A 15,525-nucleotide genomic window follows, 5' to 3' on the forward strand; every position below is an offset into this window, starting at 1 on the left:
AGTCATATTAAGTTCACCTAAAAGCATACTGGTTATTTGTCATTCCAACAAGTTCACTCCACACAATGTTTCTAAAAACAAAACAAAACAAATTCTTCAATTATGCTTTCAATCCCTCTGTTTTATTATGGTCCAACAATCACTGTCAGAGCCGTTAACCATGCCTCTCATGAAGATGTCACTCCCTGCTTGGGAGCTGTCAGGATAGGGGATGTCCCTCTCCAAGCTTACCTTCTTCCTGATGACTTCATTATTGGTTCTAAGAGAGATGTAAAGCTTGAAAGGGAAAGGATGTAAAGCCTGATGAAGTTCACAAACATGCTTTAAATCATGGTCAAGCCTTTTGTGATCAGTATCTACAAACACTGAACTGAAATAATCAGGCAATTCGGTGATCTGTTATGTTAGCAATTCTTTGTAATTCAACATCTGGTTCAATCAGATGGACATGTGTTTCAACTCCTTCAGCTTGCTCCTATAGCAATCTTTTTTTACTGCACATGTGAACCAAAATAAGGAAAAGTCTTTAATACAATACAGTTGTCATCTATCCACATTGCTCCAGCACTGAACATATATGTTGAGCATTTTGCTAGTGTGAGCTTTATTTCAAAGATTTATCTCTCTCAAACATCTTCACAAAAACCTGGGGTAATAATTCTCCATCAACCAAAACATTTATGAGACTTATGGATCCATGGGGGTTTTCAAAGGCTGGAATTTAGAAGCATTTAAGTGCATGCATTTGAACTTTGTATGACACTGGAATTAGCAGATGAGCAATGTTCTATATTGCCCCATGATTAAATAAAATTGTTTAATAATTTGGGGCTTTGTAGCAATGAGAGAAGATCTGTCAAATGTATGATTGTGTATAATGAAATCTACTGACCAGTGCTATGAAGTGGGGAATAACTGGAACATCTGTATAAAGTAGCTTATTTGGGGTGATTGCACTGGTAAAACGTTATAAAGTTATCTAAGGCAAGTTTTAATGAACTTTAAATCTTTTGATAGCAATCCTTACAGCAAGGCAAGAATAATATAGAAGTCTAAGAAAGACTTGACATTGTTTTCAACATTCATAGCAAGACATCCAGACATGACTGTACATTCAGTTTTTACCTCTCTACTTGAAGTTTCTTGCTGAAGCACACACACACACACACACACACATATATATATATATGTATATATATATACTTATACATATATATTTATAAGTATAAATATATACACATATATATTATATATACGCACAGTATATGCATATTATACATATGACTGGTTGTTGTAATATATATATATAATGTATATGTGTATATATATATATATATATATACACACATTATATGTGTGTATATCTATGTCTATATCTACAGATATATACATTACAACTAGCAATCACCACTAAGTTGACAGACTATTTGATCATGATCTCCAGAAATTTTACTAGGTGTTATAGACTGGAAAAATGCTGTGGCTGGAAGCACCACAGTTGACAGCACAGTTGTAAGCAGAAGTTGACATCATTGTTTTAGGAGCAGTTGCAAGAATCATATATAGTACGTGTGTGTGTGTGTGTGTGTGTGTGTGTGTGTGAGTAGAAATTACACCTAGTAGAACTTTTTGGAGATCAGGATCAACTAGTCTTTCAACCTAGTGATGATTGCTAGATGTTGAACTTTCGAAAGGACCCTCATGCACATTGGGGTCTGGGTTGATAAACCATCTTGATCCTTTACACCAGATTTGGGATAAGACTAGAAATGGTGTTAGAACTTTGAAATTGGCCTCCTTCCACCATTACCAATTCCTGTCACTAGTAAAGAAGTTAGCAAGGGAAAGGTACACACAACAACCCTTGGGCAATAGCCCAGGGAAGGATCCTTGATGAGGAAAATAAAAATAAAAAGTCTTCTAATCTTCAGAGACTTCCTCAGTATTTACTTTAGATAAGCTAAAATATGGAGTAGTTTTTCTCTATTAATTTCATTTAATCACACATTAAATAAATCAAATGAAAATTTCTCAGGTGATTGTAATAAGGCCAACTGCCTAGGTCCTGATCCAAACATTACAAAGAAATGTCTTAAAGCTTCATAATTATTAGTCAGTTTTTAGGGTTTATTTCATGTACATTTGCATTTGCTCAACTTATGAAATAATGTTTATAAGGCTTGGATATCCAGCTATTGAATTTATCTATAATATTAATGTTTTGAAAAAATCTCTATGTATAAATGAATTATTTGTGAATAAGTAGGCTGCTGGGGAAACCTGCACTTTCAATCACCTCAGACTTTTTGTTGAAGTAACACACTTTTCCTTTTGGCTAAGTTCAACTGATGTTGACTTCAGTGAATGGCTGCTGGGAAATTGCCCTCAGAGCTTCATTTGAAAGAGCTACAGCCTCAGTAATGAAATGTTGTATTGTGAAAGTCACACTTAGAGTGTTGATTCTTTCCCTAAGTGACATTGTTGGAGCATAACATACATTTAGTTACCTACCTGACAACTTGTCTATTTAACAGAGAAAAAATGATCTGATTATGATTGATGGCCTAGCTTCCCCTTCTCAGTGATGGGGAAAATAAGCTGAGCCAAAACAGATCTGGCTACACTATGGCACTTCTGTCTTGACTGCTGTTCCCTCATTTCTCTTCATTTGGATAAGAAGGCTTTGAACACAGTATTCCCATAGTCTCCAATCCACCAACCTACTGTGCTTATTGCTTTCTTCTTTTCACTTTGAAATTACTTTGGAGACATTATTCTGCATTGGTTTGCAGGAAAGCCACATTTTTTATATTTTTTTTTTCAGTTGTGTGTACTCCAAGTCAAGGACAACAGTGTTAAAAACTAGAACTCTTGATAGGGAGTGCTTAGTTTATTGTTTACCTCTGGCTTCTAGTTCTTTCCTTGCATCTGATACTCCACTTTAGTCTCTTTTGCTTCCTGCTCCAGGGCTGCAGCAGTTAGTTACCCTGGATGCCTCTGTGGAGTTTGTCATGACTTGCAGTAAAATCGCATACAGTGGAATTGTAAAAGGTTGTCTTAAAACCCAAGCTCGAACTTTAGAGGCATATGCACTTGTCCACGATGCCCTCTACAACTCCAGGGCTGTTTGTTGCTGTTAGGGTAGAAAGGTCATTTTGCCCTTCAGAGACTTGTAGGAAAGACAGCAAATGTCATTGACATTCATTCCTCATTGAAGACTGCCTTCAACTCGAGCATGTAGCTGAACTTCTCCAGGTGTCTCTATGGTAATGGAAACAACTGACTGGGAGGGATCAGAGGGCTATAATTCACATAGTCACAAAGGGTATAAATAAAATATATTAAAACAGGCACTTGCTAGTGAAAGAGGGAAAATTATGCTTAAAACTCATATATCTCAGAACTGGGTCTGCTGTTGACCTCAAATCATTTGTATTCAGCCACAACACTCAGAAGACGTGGAATTTATGTCAGTCTTGCTGGAAAGGAAGTTGGTTCTCACAAAAAAAAAAAGGAGGAATCAAAGAATAAAAAAAATTAAAAGGGAGTTAGTTACAACTGATATAAGAAATAAAATCTAAAACTCATATTTTATAACATCATATAACACATTATATAAAAGAGAAAAAGGGAACGTGAAACAGAGAAACAAGGATCCCAAGTTATTAATAGATTGGAAGCTCATTTGAAACATTCTGTTAATGGATCTATTATAATATAGTTTTGTTAAACTAAATTGTTTACAATAAAAATATCGAAACTTCAATATCTGTAAATAGTACTCGAAATCTCTAAGTATAAGTTATACAAATTTAAGTGCAAATTTTTTTTGTTTTGCACTCAATTTTATTTTTTCCCAATTACATGTAAAGATAGTTCTCAACATTTATTTTTGTAAGATTCATTTGTTCTCTTTTTCTCCCTTCTTTCCTCCTTCTCCAAGATGGCAAGCAATCTGATAAAAGTTATACTTGTACAATCCTGTTGAACATATTTAGTCATTTTGTAAAAGAAGAATCAGAACAAAAAGAAAAAAAGAAACATGAGAAAGAAAAAAAATAACAAAAAAATAAAAATTGTGTGTTTTGATCTGTATTCAGACACCATAGTTCTTTTCTGGATGTGGATAACGTCCAGCATGAGTTTTTTGAAGTTGTCTTGGGTCATTGTGTTGCTGAGAAGAAATAAGTTATCATAAATTGATCATTACTGTTTCTGTATACAATGTTCTCCAGGTTCAGCTCATTTCACTCAGCATCAGTTTACTTAAGTTTTTCCAAGTTTTTTTCTGAAATCCATCTGCCTATCATTTTTTATAGAACAATAATATTTCATTATATACATATACCACAACTTAGTCACCCATTTCCCAATTGATGCTCATTTCCACAATTTTTATTTTTGCCACTACAAAAAGAGCTCCCACAAAAATAGTTTTGTACATGTGGGTTCTTTTCTTTTTTTATGACCTTTTGGGGTTACAAACTAGTAGTAGTATTGCTAGATAAAAGGATATGCATAGCTTTTTAGTCCTTTGGGCATAGTTCCACATAAATGCAATTTTTTAAAAAATATTTCCAATCTCAGATATTAAAAGGGCTCTAATTTTACACAATTGTTTTTTTTCAGTAGAAAACAATTTTTAAGCTCACTGTTCTACTATGTATAAAACTACAAAGAAGGTTAGTGTCCCCAGATTAAACATATCCTTTGGCTTGTAAAGCATTACTCTGCTCTTTGAGAGCCTTAAAACATTACCTAAATGTTATTTATCATTATAACAAGTAAAGATAAAGTCTACGCTTTTCTTAACCCATTTTTACTTTCTGGATTTCTGAATCAATGGCAGCACTGATAGTTTCTAGACTTCTTAGACCAGAGATGACTTGGAAGGTCAGCAGAAAAGGTTTATCAGTAGAGTGAGAAAGCCTTGGAAAACAAGCAAACCAGGAGTGTAAATTCGCAGCAGCAGCTTCCGGGGACCTCTATCATAGGAAGTCTCTTTATTGGCACTAAGGAAGGACTCTTTTGTTTTACCACACTAGAACCTACAGCCACAGAAGAGAGCAAACACTCCTCATAATTCTAGGGCAGAAAAGAGGGATTGTCAAGTATCTGGAAGGCTCTCTGAAACAGCTTGGGACACTGAATCTTCCAGCCTCAAAATGGAGCTTTATTTTAACAAATAGTGAAAAGATAATAGCCTGGGGAAATGAGCAAACAACAAAAAAAGTTTCTGACCTTAAAAAGTTATTTTGGTGACAAAAAAGATCCAAACACACAGTAAGAAAAAAATAATAAAGTCAAAAACTCTACTTCCAAAGCCTCCAAGAAAAATAAGAATCGGTCTCAGATTATGGAACAGCCTAAAAGGGATTTTAAAAATCTAGTAAGAGAGATAGAGGAAAAATTGGAAAGGGAATTGAGAGTGGTACAAAAGGAAATCCAAAAATCTAATGAACAGAAGAATACCTTAAAAATCAAAATTGGCCAAATGGTAAGGGATGTTCAAAAAACCCACTTAGGGAAATAATTCCTTCAAAAATAGAATAGAGCAAATGGAAGCCAATGATTTTATGAGACATCAAAAATAACACAAAACCAAAAAAAAAATAAAACAATGTGAAATATCACATTGGAAAAACAATTGACTTGAAAAATAGATACAAGAGAAATAATTTTTAAAATATTGGTCTATCTGAAAACCATAATCAAAAAAATAGCCTAGACCTCATTTTTCAAATATTACCAAGGAAAACTTTTTTGATATTCTAGAACCAGAGGGTAAAATAGAAAGTGAAATAATCCATCAATCATTTCCTGAAAAAGATTTCAAAATAAAAACTCTAAGAGTATTATAGTTAAATTCTGGAAATCACAGATCAAGGAAAAATAAGGTAAGCATCCAGCAAGAAAGTGAAGCCACAATCAGGATAACACAAGATATAGCAGCTACCACATTAAAAGAATGGAGGGCTTTGAATATGATATTCCAGAGAGCAAGGGAGCTAGGATTATAATCAAGAATCACCTACCCAGCAAACTGAGTGTAATGCTTTGGAGAAAAGGTGAGTATTCAAACAAATAGAGGATTTACAAGCATTCATGATGAAAAGACCAGAACTAGATAGAAAATTTCTTTTTCTGATTTTAGAAAGACCTGGAAAGATCTACATGAATGATACTGAGTGTAACAAGCAGAACTAAGAATACATTGTACATGGTAACAGCAAGAATGTGTGATGATCAACTATGAAAGATTTGGTTCTTCTCAGTGGTTCAGTGATACAAAACAAATCCCAATGGAATTTGGATAGAAAATGCCATCTGCACCAAAAAAAGAACTAACGACACTGAATGCAAATCAACACATACTATGTTCATTTTTTTTGTTTTTTTTTTTTTTCTCTGTCCCATGGTTTTTCCCTTTTGCTCTGATTTTTCTCTCTCAACATGATTCAAAAAGCAATGTATATTAAAAATAAATAAATATAGTACAATAAAAAATACACAAAGCTAATTTCCTAAGGATATTGTTGGAAGAAAAGAGAATCATTTGTACAACAAAATCTATTGAAAGGATTTTTGTAATGTCAAAATCTCATATGTAACTTATGTGGTTAGTAGTTGGGGACAGTTTAATTTATTGTGATAAAAATATAATGTAATATTATTGTTGCATAAAAATGACAAAAAAGAAATAAAGAAAATGAGGAAAAAAAGAAAATTTCATTTTCAAATACAGAACTCAGGAGAAAAGAAGACAGAAATCAGGAAAGATATTATAAGGGATCTAATAAAGTTTGTGTGTTTACGTTCCAACATGGGAGAATTATACTTGTAACTTATAAGAATTTTTTTATTATTATGGCAATTAAAAATAGTATGTAAAGACAAACAGCACAGATGTGAGCTCAATATGAAGGCATAATATCTAAAAATAAAATTAACGGGTAAAAGAGCAATGTACTCAGAGAAACTGATAGGGAAAGGTTGAGTAGTGTAAATTATCTGCTATAAAAAAAGGCAAGAAAAAAATTAAAATAAAGGGGAAGAGAGAGAGGCAGAGGAGTAAATCAACATTACTTTCATCATAATTCCCTCAAAGAGGAAGTAACATGCACATTAATTATGAGTGTAGAGATCAACCATATCTGCAGGAAAGCAGGAAAGAAATGGAATACAGCAAGGAGGGAGGGTAATAAAAGAGAGGGCATATTGGAGGAGGGAGTGGTCAGAAGCAAAACACTTTTGAGAAGGATCAGGTTGAGAGGTGAAAAAATAGAATAAACAGGGAGATAAATATTAATAATAATTGAGAAAATTTTGATGGAAGATTTAAAAAAAATTTTTATTATACCTTTTTATTTACAAGATATATGCATGGGTACTTTTTCAGCATTGACAATTACAAAACTTTTTGTTCCAATTTTTCCCCTCCTTCCCCAGATGGCAGGTAGAACAATACATGTTAAATATGTTAAAGTATATATTAAATACAATATATGTATACATATCCATACAGTTATTTTGCTGCACAAGAAGAATCAGACTTTGTAATAGTGTACAATTAACCTGTGAAGGAAATAAAAGGCAGACAAAAATAGAGGGATTGGGAATGCTATGTAGTGGTTCAGACTTATTTCCCAGGGTTCTTTCACTGGGTGTAGCTGATTCTATTAATTATTGAACAAATGGTGCTGATTTGGTTCATCTCATTGTTGAAGAGAGCTATGTCCATCAGAATTGATCATCATATAGTACTGTTGTTGAAATATATGATGTATGAAGTATATGATCTCCTGGTCCTGCTCATTTCACTCATTATCAGTTCATATAAGTCTCTCCAGGCCTTTCTGAAATCATCCTGCTGGTCATTTCTTACAGAAGAATAATATTCCATAACACCCAGATACCATAGTTTATTCAGCCATTCTCCAATTGATGGGCATCCACTCAGTTTCCAGTTTCTGGCCACTACAAAAAGACCTGCCACAAACATTCTTGTACATATAGGTCCCTTTCCCTTCTTTAGTATCTCTTTGGGATATAAACCCAGTAATATCACTGCTGGATCAAAGTGTATGCACAATTTGATAGCTTTTTGAGTATAGTTCCAAATTGCTCTCCAGAATGGCTGGATGTATTCACAATTCCCACCAACAATGTATCAGTGTCCCTGTTTTCCCACATCCCCTCCAACATTCCGCATTATCTTTCCCTGTCATTCTAGCCAATCTGAGGTATGTAGTGGTATCTCAGATTTGTCTTAATTTGCATTTCTCTGATCAATAGTGATTTGGAACACTCTTTCATATGAGTGGAAATAGTTTCAATTTCTTCATCTGAGAATTGTCTATTCATATCCTTTGACCATTTATCAATTAGAGAATGACTTGATGTCTTATAAATTAGAGTCAATTCTCTATATATTTTGGAAATGAGGCCTTTATCAGAACCTCTGACTGAAAAGATATTTTCCCAGTTTATTGCTTCCCTTCTAATCTTGTCTGCATTGGTTTTGTTTGTACAAAAGCTTTTCACTTTGATATAATCAAAATTTTCTATTTTGTGATCAATAATGATCTCCAATTCTTCTTTGGTCACAAATTCCTTCCTCCTCCACAGGTCTGAGAGGCAAACTATCTTATGTTCTCATAATTTATTTATAATCTCATTCTTTATGCCTAAATTGTGGACCCATTTTGACTTTATTTTGGTCTATGGTATTAAGTGTGGGTCAATGCCTAGTTTCTGCCATACTAATTTCCAGTTTTCCCAGCAATTTTTGTCAAATAGTGAATTCTTATCTCAAAAGCTGGGGTCTTTGGGTTTGTCAAACACTAGATTATTGAAGTTATTGACTATTTTGTCCTTTGAACTTAACCTATTACACTGATCAACTAGTCTATTTCTTAGCTAATACTAAATGGTTTTGGTTACCTCTGCTTTATAATATAATTTTAGATCTGGTACAGCTAGGCCACCTTAATTTGATTTTTTTTCATTAGTTCCCTTGAAAGTCTTGACCTTTTGATCTTCCAGATGAACTTTGTTGTTATTTTTCTAGGTAATTAAAATAGTTTTTTTGGGAATCTGATTGGTATACCATTAAATACATAGATTAGTTTAGGTAGTATTGTCATCTTTATTATTTTGCTCGCCCTATCCAAGAGCATTTAATAGTTTTCCAGTTGGTTAGATCTGAAATTATTTGTGTGGAAAGTGTTTTATAGTTTTGCTCATATAGTTCCTGACTTTCCCTTGGCAGATAGATTTCCAAATATTTTATACTATTTGCAGTTACTTTAAATGGAATTTCTCTTTGTGACTCTAACTGTTGGATTTTGTTAGTGGTATATAAGAATGCTGATTATTTATGTAGGTTTATTTTGTATCCTGCAACTTTGCTAAAGGTGAGGATTACTTCTAATAGCTTTTTAGTAGAATCTCTAGGTTCTCTTAAGTATAGATTGAAGTTTTTCCGATGGACTCATTTCTCAAATGTATAGTGAATAAAACAAATTTAAAAAAAATAAGAGCCATTCCCCAATTGATAAATGATCAAACTGTGAACTATTAACCATGCCCAAGGGGTTATAAAATCATGCACATTCTTTTATCTACCAATGTCACTATTAAACATGAATTTTGAAATGATTTTTAAAAATGAAAAGTAGGTATATATACAAAAATATTTATGGCAGCTCTCTTCCCAGAGCAAATAATTGGAAATTTAGGGGATGCCCATGAATTGGAGAATGACTAACCAACTTGTGGTATGTAATTATAATGGAATTGTAGGGGTTTTTGAGAAATAATGAGCAGGATGGTCTCAGAAAAACCTGAAAAGTCCTCCATGAATTCAAGTAAAGTGAAAATACCATATACAGAGTAATAGCAATGTTGTGGAATGATCAGCAATGTTATGGGTTTAAAACCACTTTGTTGTCATCAGCAATAAAATGGTCTATGACTCCTCTTAAGGAGTTGTGGTGACAAATGCTGTCTGTTTACAGAGAAAGGTAATATGCTTTGTGTGACTTGTGTTTGGTGGGAAAGGAGCTAAGTCTTTGGATCTAGTTTGGGTTTACTTAAGTCTTTATCAAGTGATTAGGAGAATATCTGGTTGATAAGTCACACATTGTCTACCTGTATTAGTGAGTGGGATATTATCTATACATTCCCCAGTTTCCCACATCAGTGTATGGATGGACACTGTTTTGTAAGTACTCTCAGGATGTGAAATGGTCCAAGCCTACTGTGCCTGGAAGCAAAGGACCCATAAGCTGGAGAGGAACAGATTTCACCTTTCCAGGGGGGTATCTCAGTTGTCCCAGCTGCATACAATTCTATTCTCCCCAATTGTAATCCCTTTCTCCCATCAGATAGATTCCTGGCTTATTGGTCATGTCTGGGTATTGAACTTCTAAAGGCTCTCTGGGTGGAGCATTGGGTGCCATCATGCCCCAAGTATTTTTTGCCTTGGGCCTGAGGCTGGGCCCCTCATCATGTTTCCCTGAATCAGATTACACTCTGATGCCTAATGGAAGCCTCTGTTGCATTTTGGACATGAAGTTTTGGGTCTTGTTCTCCCACCCTGTTTTCTCACTCTGTCTCTATGCCAACATTGAGCTTTCAGATGCCCTACTTTACCACAATGAAAGCATTGACAAGTTTCTCTGGAAGTCCCTTGCCAGAAGGGACCCTGTTCAGATCTTGAGAAGTCTGCATCATAGCCTGGTTATAAAAAGTATTTGTGCCCACTGTGGCACATCATCTTATGATCTCCTCTAAAGAAGCATCCTTGTATAGTCCTAGTATAATTCTTTTACAAACCTCATTAGCATTTTCTTTAGCAAGTTGCCTTATGAAAATTTCTGTTGTTGCATTTTTACCAATAGTTCATATTATAGCTGTCTGCAAATGTCCCTCAAAATCAGCAAAGTGTTTATTTGGTCCTTGTGCAAGTTTTGTAAAGTCCTCACTCTTGTCATTTTTACTGGGGAGAAAAGCCCATGCTTTGATAGTAGCAGAAGCAATTTGCTCATATGCTGCTAAGGGATAATTAATCTGTATTGAAGTGTCTGCATAAGAACCTACACCTGAAACTGGAAACTGAGTGGATGCCCAATCAATTGGAGAATGGCTGAATAAATTATGGTATATGAATATTATGGAATATTATTGTTCTGTAAGAAATGACCAACAGGATGATTTCAGAAAGGCCTGGAGAGACTTACACGAACTGATGCTGAGTGAAATGAGCAGGACCAGGAGATCATTATATACTTCAACAACAATACTATATGATGACCAGTTCTGATGGACCTGGCCATCCTCAGCAATGAGATCAACCAAATCATTTCCAATGGAGCAGTAATGAACTGAACCAGCTATGCCCAGAGAAAGAACTCTGGGAGATGACTAAAAACCATTACATTGAATTCCCAATCCCTATATTTATGCCCACCTGCATTTTTGATTTCCTTCACAAGCTAATTGTACAATATTTCAGAGTCTGATTCTTTTTGTACAGCAAAATAACGGTTTGGTCATGTATACTTATTGTGTATCTAATTTATATTTTAATATATTTAACATCTACTGGTCATCCTGCCATCTGGGGGAGGGGGTGGGGGGTAAGAGGTGAAAAATTGGAACAAGAGGTTTGGCAATTGTTAATGCTGTAAAGTTACCCATACATATAACCTGTAAATAAAAGGCTATTAAATTTAAAAAAAGAAAAAAAAAAGAACCTACACCTGTTAGTAGGTCACAGGTGATTCCACTTTGACTATTTCGTTGGGCTTGTATCTTACAGAGCTCACTCTATTCAGAAAGCCACAACAAGTTTTGTCCAGGTACTAAGCATGTCCTTGCTATAGATTTCCAGTCCCTAGTGTTTAAGACTTCATAAGCCAAATTCTGTAATAGCATCTTAACATAAGCTGATGTAGCCCCATAAAGAGTACAAGCCTTTTTCAGGTCTTTAAGAATTTCTAGATCAAAAGGAGGGTATCTTCTACTTTCTTGACCTGAAGAGTTAAACTGTTGAATAACAGGATACATTTCTATTCTCAAATCAGCTGTATTCTGCCCTTCTTCTGTGGCTTTAAGTAGTGCCCTTTGTAATCTAGTCATAAGAGGGGGTAATTGCTGGGGGGGTACTGGTGATATCACTGCCCTTCCCACTCCTCCTCCTCCCTCTGTCCCTGAAGGTGAAATTGATGGGGAGCTGTCAAGGACCTGCTGTGGTTTAGGCAGAATTGAAGCTAGTCTTTGACAGTGAGAATCACTTCAAGTTCACTTAATTCCCCATGCCCTCTTGCCATTAATCTGTCCTTTATCTTCCTCTTTTTCCTTACACTTCCTCATCTGGCCATTCTTAAAATTTTTCTTTTGTCTATAACTTGTGGTATTATTTAAGGCCAATTGTATTATGTTGTATATATATAGAATGTTTCCTTGGAAATTGAATCAGGACCTTTATCACTGTAATATTCACATAGTTGATCTCCTACTAGTTTCCAATTATCTACCTCTATATTTTCTTCCTTTAAGAACCAAGGGGACATGAATTCTAATGTATCCAAGAGTCCAACAATGTGCTCCTAAGTTACAAGCAAATCTTGTCTCTTGATCAATCTAAGTATGCTTTCTATAGAGCACCCTTGGAGCGGGGATCGGGTGGAGTTTCGGGGTGGGGAGATCTTTTCCTAATACCTGCCTCATTTCAGCTAGAAAAGGTTATTAGTTTAGTAACTAGTAAGTTACTTAACAAAGTAAGTTTCCTGTTTGTCTATTAAAATACTCATCCTTTCTCCTGGGCACAAGGACTTCTTCAGTGAAATTAGGTTCACATGTTGGGTGCCAAAATGTAAAGTCCAAGCTAGCTCCCTGGAGATCTCAGGATCAGCCAGAGTCAGGATAAGTAAAAGTCCTTGGTCTTTAGGGGGAGAAGTGAAGGAAATCGACAAAACTTCAAGGAGTTATGCCAAGGATCCCTCCTTGATTCTAGAGTACAGAATCTCCACACTTTTCTCCTCCTCATCCTGTGGCCAAGTAAAGCTCTCTTGCCTCTCTCACTCCAGCCCCTATCCTTACTACAATTATCTGTATACACCAAACATTGAGCCAGCAAGGAACAGTGAGAAGGGTCATTTTTCCAAACATATGCTAATAGAATCATATTTCCAATAGGTAATTAGCCTTAAATGCTCGGTTGTCTGATTCAAGCACACCTTTTAAGAGTTTCAGCCCTTTATACACACATACACATACACACACATATATACATACATATATATGTACACACATATACACACACATATATATGTACACACACACTCACAGACACACACACACACACCAGCCAAAGAGTCTTTTTTCACAATTATTGATTTTTTAACCACTCAACCAAATTTTAATTGATCATATCTAGTTTTGTTTTTATTTCTAGTTCCAAATGAATTTCATCACATAATTCAAATTTATATTGATTTTAGCTTTGTACATATGCTATATTGTAGCTTCAGAGCACTTAAACCTTCTAGATATGGTGATTTTCTTTTAAACATTATTTCCAACTGGCAAACAATAAATTAAGTCTCACTTCCCCCCCAAAATTGTATACCTAGTTTTTAGATGTTTAAGGTTAATGATTACTATTGGGAAATAATTCCATGCAGCTTACCCTTATTTTAGTAACATTTTTTAAAAAAAAAAGTTATATCTCATACTTATTCAGCTATTTTCATTTCTATTTTTAATAAAGGACAACAACAACAACATTGTTTCCAAAACCATGATAAATAAAACCTATTATTGTTTTCTTCTCTTCAATGGATTTATGTTGTCAAGATCTTATGTGAAATACCAGTTGTTGTTTACAAATGATGATGCCAAAAATAGTCTACTAATGAAACATATCCATTCATCAAAGAATGTCATAGGTATTATCTAGATGTAGACTAACCTGAAATCCAGTCTGATTCTAACACTATTAATAATATTGGCAAAAATTACTTGTTACCATTGCTAGAAGGTTTCCCAGAAGTGTGTGTTCTGCCCTTTAACTGATACTCCAGTTACAATAAGAATCTTTTAATTTTGCCAAAAAAAAGGTGAAAACAAAGATTTGTAAATTTTTTTTCAAGTTTAAAAAGGAAACAAAAAACAGAAAAAAAACCCCAAAAGTTCCACTTGGTAATCCATATTTCTAGATTTTTTTTTTTTTTTTTTTTTTTGCTGTTGGTGTTATTTCTTTATAATATTATTTCTGAATAATGTAACAAAAGTTTACTAACATTGAGTTGACTTGGAAATGGTATGGGCTATCTTTCCCTAAAAGTATTAGCTCTTTGAAGAAAGGGACCATCATATTTTTTTTTATTTCTGAAAATACAGTGCTTGATATATAATAGACAATTAATAAATGCTGATTAAAAATTTAACACTTCAGAGAACACAAATATAGAAAACAAATTTCCTGGAGAATTTTTTAAATGAACTAACTCTTTTATCAAATGTCTTCAGGTATTATGCAAAATGTGAAATATTCATTAATTATGCCATTTCATTTATTCATTTATGACTAGCATACACATTGCATATGGTAGATGCTTTGTTGGGGTCCTCAGCTAGTACAGACCTACTGATACCAGCTGGAGTCTGAGCACTTACCCACAATTATCATCGCCTCTATGACCTTGGGACATCTCTGGATATGACAGGGCAGTTCTGACACCTCTTATGCAGTTAGAGAAGCTTTATTGCTTGGTTACATCATCTTGTCTCTCCTCCTGCTTCCTCTCTCTCCCTCTGCTGTCCTGTTCTTATACTCCTCCCATCTGCCCTGCCAACGTGCCCCAGCAACAAGTATGTGTTTAGCTTGTGTATCCAGGAGCCTGGATGGTGGGGGCGATCTCCTGAAATGGTGGGGGCGATCTCAATCTGGTGTGTGCTGGATGCTGTCCTGGCGTGTGTACCCTGGACCTTTGGCAGTGAGGCAAAACTCACACCCGAGGCCTCAACATCCATTCCCAAGAGTGAGCTGCCTGAGATCCAACTAGCCAAAGACCACAAAGGTCAAGTTTGCACAAAACTTGTATTTGCACAGACTTGTTGCCTATGCAAATGAGGCATTGTGTGCAAGATACGTGATGAAGGGTCTCAAGATTAATGCAGACTCTTGTTATTCTGTTCCCTAGCATTCTTGTTGCTAGGTTCCCTAGCAATGCTTAATGTATATTTTAATTGGATTAGAAATAAATAAATAAAATCATTTTCTATAAGAAAATTTTTGCCATCTTAGAGGCATTATATATAACTCAAAGTACTAGAATTGCATTTTATTCTATAATTTATATTAATTGAATAAATATGCTATATGCAATTATATTGTACATTGTATATGTGTATAATCATACACATTATATACAATTTGTACAATATATAATATCTATATATGTTATATATGATTATATATAGAATAATTAAATGAATTGTGTTGAATTATTATGA

General features: G+C 34.6%; 1 pseudogene; it reads right to left on the bottom strand.

Annotated features, from left to right (window-relative positions):
* Positions 1 to 167: 167 nt before the first annotated feature.
* Positions 168 to 15,042, bottom strand: LOC100928299 (annotated as a pseudogene).
* Positions 15,043 to 15,525: the final 483 nt, after the last annotated feature.

Source organism: Sarcophilus harrisii, chromosome 4, assembly GCF_902635505.1.
Source record: "Sarcophilus harrisii chromosome 4, mSarHar1.11, whole genome shotgun sequence".
Lineage (NCBI taxonomy): Eukaryota > Metazoa > Chordata > Mammalia > Dasyuromorphia > Dasyuridae > Sarcophilus > Sarcophilus harrisii.